Source organism: Cygnus atratus, chromosome 1 (genome assembly GCF_013377495.2).
Source record: "Cygnus atratus isolate AKBS03 ecotype Queensland, Australia chromosome 1, CAtr_DNAZoo_HiC_assembly, whole genome shotgun sequence".
In the NCBI taxonomy this organism is placed as follows: domain Eukaryota; kingdom Metazoa; phylum Chordata; class Aves; order Anseriformes; family Anatidae; genus Cygnus; species Cygnus atratus.
Window position 1 is genome coordinate 46,574,528 of NC_066362.1, and position 6,000 is coordinate 46,580,527.

At 38.2% G+C, this 6,000-nt stretch overlaps 1 long non-coding RNA gene across 1 annotated transcript in view; it reads right to left on the reverse strand.

Moving 5' to 3' along the window:
- The window catches only part of LOC118250549 (uncharacterized), a 43,470-nt gene extending 42,706 nt beyond the window's left edge, over nt 1–764 (reverse strand). The window contains exon 1 of the long non-coding RNA XR_004779484.2: nt 481–764. This is a non-coding gene — a long non-coding RNA (uncharacterized LOC118250549). The remainder of the gene's footprint in view (nt 1–480) is intronic.
- Nucleotides 765–6,000: the final 5,236 nt, after the last annotated feature.

A 6,000-nucleotide genomic window follows, 5' to 3' on the forward strand; every position in this document is an offset into this window, starting at 1 on the left:
ATGGACAAACTGCAACAACAACTACAAAACACCATAAAATAATAATAAAAAAAGGTGTTATGTTTATTTTTCCTGTCTTCCCACAGTAGATAACTAACTGTTGCCTATATAAATCAAGTGGTCCTAAGTTATGTTGCCAGCTTTCATGCTTAGAACTAATGCATATTTTTGCCTGTAAGTTAAAAGATTAAACAGTCAAACAAGAAAAAGGACAGCAGGCCACCCAAACATAATGGCTAGCATTAATAGAAAGGCAACAGAAGTCTCAGTACCCCATGGGTACCAAAAGTTTTATTGTTTAAAGTACATGTCTCCCACAGCTTCTATTAAACTTAGTGAGAATTGTGGGGTCTTAAAACTTCATATTTTGGAGACTGAAATCACAAGTTTTCTGCAGTGCTGAAAACTTCACCTCATATATGAAAACTACAGGCAAAATGTTGGATCGCTCAGCAGGCAATAGGATCAGACGTAACTTACCAAATACAGATGATGTCTCCTTCTAGCACAGTCCACAAACTTCTTCACTCCTCAGACATTAGCGATGCCAGAAAGTCCATGAAAGGGAGTCCTCTGTAGCCTCAAGACTCTCTAAATTTAGAGAATATGTTTTTGTTGGGTTCAGAAAAGCACTTTTGGTGGAAGTACTTGAAGATTTTGAAATCAGCAGACACTGCAGATAGTCACTGCTAAGGAGGTTTGTGGTGATGACAGGCAAAGACGGGAGCTATAGGGAGAACCTAGAGACTCCCATCTGTTTTTCCTGCAGTTAAGAGATAAGAACGGATTTTTTTTCCTGTGGAGTGAGTCATCAACTGTCTGAAACACTTGGAGAAGTCATCTGAACCTTGCTGCTCTTTGCCATAAATTTTGGCCCACTCACAAGGATGAGTAATACTACAAATAAATAAATAAATAAATAAAATCCAGAAAATCATTCCCTTTGTCTTGTGTTGGGTCTTGAAAGAGCTATCTTACTGAGGGTCTCTTTTACTGAATCTTAAGGCATTTAAAGATTTTGGTGTCACTCTTTGAAACTGTGAAGAGTTCAATTACGACATATACACCCAGATGTTGACTCAAGTCTTTGTTTCTGATGTTTGTATTGGATATGAGATAGCTGATTTCTGTCTACTGTTGAGTGAGAGATACTGAATGAATGTGCAGTTTAAAATCATCAACAACAATAAAATAATAATAATTAAAAAAAATTTAAAGGTTTTACAATCAAAGTACTCACTGGAAAGACTGAATAAAACCTGAAGACAGAGCTTGGAGCTTAAGAAGAAGCAAATTCAGGAGCTCTTTCTGTCATCCACTATTTTCTCTTACTGGGGTGAAGAGATACTACATTTAGGCATTCAATATAAACTCATTATTTCAGTTAAATAATAAATAGCATAGTCAGCTTGGTACACTGGAGAAATGTTTCAGCAGTATCTTGGGTTTTCCTGTTGGAAGAGATATTGAATGCTAAAACTAGAAATGAAAGTTCAGGAAAAAATTCATGTTTCATTACCATAAACCACCAGGCTGTACCATACTGTAGGCATAGCAGATCCCTCTTCTGCCTCTCATTTCTGCAGCTTGGGAACAGAAGTAACAAGGAGAGCTGAGCACAGCTGGCACGGCTCCTCCTGCTGCCTGAAAGTCCATCACCAATTGCTCTGGTCAGCACCAAAGTTTGGAGTGGGCTTGAAGCAAAGCAAATCACTGACAAATCCTTTTCAGCTAGACCAAAATGATGAAGAAAGACCACAATGAAGAAAAACGTAAAAAACTTTGGGGGGTAGGGGGGCCAGTTATTTTTAAGGTAGTTGCTACATTCTCACACATTATATCTCATTTGCACAAAAACATGTCAAGAAATCTTCCCTTCATTCCCAGACTTCTTACCCTCTTTCATGAAAGGAAAAGCCTACAATGCTCTAAACAAAAGGTAAGACAAACAATATAGGAATATTAACACTTCTTTCTGAATCCAAAGAAGCCAAGTTGCATCTTCAGATACCTGAGCTCCAAATTGTCTCTATTCAGAATGTGGGCTAAAGCTACAGATCAAGGTGAGGATACATTTAAAAAATAAACAAAAAATAAAAATAAAAAGTCCAGAGAAATTGAAAAGACAGATTTTGACCTCTCCAAAAGGAGTGTTTCTGTCCAGGGTCTAACAAACATCCCCTCTTAGACTGCAGCAGAGCAGCAGAATGAGTTCAAGGCATGTTTTGAGGAGAGGGTGAATGTCAAAGCTTAGGTGGTTTGTACATTGCTAAGTCCTGTCCTGCTCTCTGCACTCCAGCAAAACCCTCCTGAAACACACAGCGTGCAATGAGCTGGGAATGAAAATTAAAAGGGCTGAGGAGGAAGGTGAGGTGCATTTGATAAACAGTAGCCACTTGGGAAGGGAAGGAAACCTAGAAATAATTGTGGTTTTTTTTTGTTTGTTTGTTTTTTATTTTTTATTTTTTATTTTAAAGAGGAATATTCTTAATAGGAAAACTGTTCAGCTGAGCAAGAGCCTTAATAGCTTTGGGCTGTATTACCGCTAAATGAAAAGAGGCAATACTCCTACCATTGGCAGCAGAGGAACTGAATGATCACAATTTTAATTGTGCTCACTCTTCTGCCATTTAAAGACTCTAAGAGACAGATTTCCAATCTGTCTTTGCTGACCCTGAGGCCCTCCCTATTTCAGGTTCACTTTCGTGCCTGTACCTGAGGTCAGATGGTTGCAGAAGTCTATCCCTCTCTGTGACCCAACTGCTCACACAATTTAATTTGTGGATTTGTGCTGGCAGAATAAGAGGTCAGTTCCTGAAAACCTAGCCTTAACATTTCCTGTTGACAGCTTCTCAGATATTGCCTATCTGCTACCCATATCACAGTGGCTGTATTCTTTCCTCATAGATCTCATAACAGTAACAAACCACCCTTCATTCTCCAACCTGTCATCTTTTTGCCTTGTGAATTTCCAGTAGCATCCTGAAAAAAACAGCGGAGGCTGAGTGAAAGAGCTAAGATAATATTGCTACCTAAGTTGCGCTCCTGCATAATCCCCTAACCCATGGCATATATTAATATAAAGCTATAATATAAGTCAAGCCCAGGAACAAAACATTACAGGTTTTCCCTTGTTTATTTGTTTGGGTTTCTCTTTGTTGCTCCATGTCTGTTAACATAAAAGACTGTAAGCAGTGTTACGCGACCAGTGCATTACTCTCAGCTAATGCATGCCTATGAGGCATTCCAGCTGCTCCTTCAACCTGAGCTGTTTTGTAATGCGTGTGAACCTTGTTTGAGCTGGCATGATATAGTATCTGGAAAGGCAATTTAATGCAATCTCTCATCTATTTCACTGATTGCAACCATTTAGTGCAATCTTAAAGAAAGATGATTAGAACTCACTGGTTCTTAATGTTTAATTTATTTACATTCATGTCTGCTAGAGAGCCATTTCATTCATCTCCTAAATGATAGCATAAAATCATTGAAAAATGATGTGCAATAAACATTATTATTATACTGCTGTCCTCACTAGCAGATAACAACTGCTGTCATTCGTAACAGTGATTGACCTATATGGCACAGCACTTTAAATTCTAACCATAATAAAACACATTATAGGCATAACACTTCTGTATTGATGCCTGGCACAATAACAGGTTTTTAGTTAAAATTCAGCAAGACTGGCATTTCTGTGCAGGTAGGCTGAAGCACAGACACTCTTCAAGAAAAAAAAAATCAACACAAAAATGTCATATTAGCTGAAAAGAAAGGGTGAATTTTTGGAACCATGACTGCATCCTAATTGGCACTTCTGGTGTTGTTGCCTAGTGCAGAGGCATTCATATTAAGCTGAACAAATGCCACATTTGCATTTCCGATAAGTGCTAGCATTTTTCACATTTCTCATGCATCCCTTGTTTAAATAAGCATACCTGAAAAGTTACCTAAATTAGCCTGCCAAGATGGCTTACTATCTCATTCTCATTGGCAGAATTGTGGAATTTTTATAATAATAACCTTGATTCAGTGTAAGTAACCCTGCCAGAAGCATTTGGGGGATTAAAATAAGAGCAACCTCAAAAAGTTAAAGTGGCTGCGATGGGTATCTTCTAACAAAGCAGCAGACACCAACCTGAGCCAAGCAGCACAAAGCATTTAACAAAGTTCCCAGCAAATGAGTGTATTCATGAGTGCAAAACTTTTTTTCTTTTTAATCTTATACAGTTGGTTTTTTTTTTTTATTTTTTATTGCAATGTTATAAAATGCTGTTTCTTTTATTTCACAAAAAGCAATGTTCATCATTTTATTACTTCTTTCAAAGGTACTGTACTATTATGAAAGAAGGTATACATTTTTCTTGATGGAATCAAGGCAATGAATAATTGAAAATTACTCTTCATTCCAGCTGTGCCATGTGGCTTCTAAGTTTATGGTAAAAACAGATTTGGAAGTAAAACTAAGTTAATTTTGCATAATGTATAGATACATACATAGATATACAATAAATAAATAAATGTATGTATCTATTAACTCAACTCCTCCAAAGCATAGCACTGATTAGACCTATCAGAGTGTTCTTCTATCAAAGAACATGGAATCAAAATGCAGCTGTCATTCAGGAAATGACTATGCCAATCAAGTATTTTCCACTTACGGAAACTAAAATGGCATGTTACTTTTCTTGAAGTCTCAACAATGAGAGAGAGAGACAGACGGAGGGATGGATGGACTCTGTTTCCTCTACACTATACCACATTGCCATCTGAATTGCTTGCCAGTTTCCACCCTGTCACACATGTGCAAAGCCCATATGGTCAGGGAAGTTGCCCAGGTGTCACCGCTCTTTGCCTGCCAGACTGATATTAAAGGTAATGATTCAGGAAAAGGTGGGATGTGAGCCTAAGTCCAACTTTAGGTTGAACTTCAGCACCTGAAAAGTAAAGGAGCAACACATCTGATTTGATATATGCTGAAAATTCTGGATACAATATTAGTCAAATGCAAAGAAAAGCTGTAACCTACCTTAAGTCCCTTTTCAGAGAACAAGCTAATAATAGTAAAATATGAGAATTCACAAAGGACTAAACCAGGTCTTGTAAGTGGTTCTGACCACTATTTTTCACCATTGTTATGTTTAATTATTTTATCATAATGTCTGTTGATACTACCTTCTGTATACACATGCACATACACATACTTTTATGGAAGAAGGTGGTGAGGGAAGAGGTTTGTAGAGAAAGCTGGTGAGCTTGCACATCATGGCGGTGTTGCCACAGGAGCAGGATTGCAGGCATCTCCCGGCACTGGTCATGGCACTGCAGGGTGATGGCTTTCTGAGGGGGACCACTATTATCTAACTGGCTGTTCCCTTGTAGGAAGCAGAAGCTCCTGGAATGGTCTTACATGGCTGACCTCTCTGGTCCTCTGTTACCAAAATTCCATATTCCCTCTATAAATTCCCTTTCCATAGCACAACTCTTGGACAGTCAGCCTTTCTAAATAGAAATATAGCTACTCATACAAATGTATGAAAACAAACAAACAACCAAGCAACAACAACTAAAAATCTAAGCAAACAACCTACCCCAAACAGGATTCTCAGTCCAGTCTTAGTGATGTACAAGCAATGTTAGTTTTTCCTTATGCATTTGTATATCTCTTACCAAATTTGCTCTAAAATGCTAGTACTTCCCCTCCATAAATAGCCCTTTTCGGGGTTGCTGTAGTTGGAGGTTTGGAGCAAAGACTGTTCAGGACATGGCATAGCTGCTTCCCTTTTCAAACCACTGAAACAAAACTCTTCAGATATCAATATGTTTGGCTGCATTCCCTCGCAAAACCCATGCATAATTTACATTGCATCAGTTGATCAGCTGAAAAGCAAAACAAAGCAAGCAAGCAAACAAACAAACACAAGAAATTTCTTTGAAGTCCCCCAACATATTTAACAGGTATATGCTAGCCTGAGGTGATAGAGCCGGAGACTCTGGGAT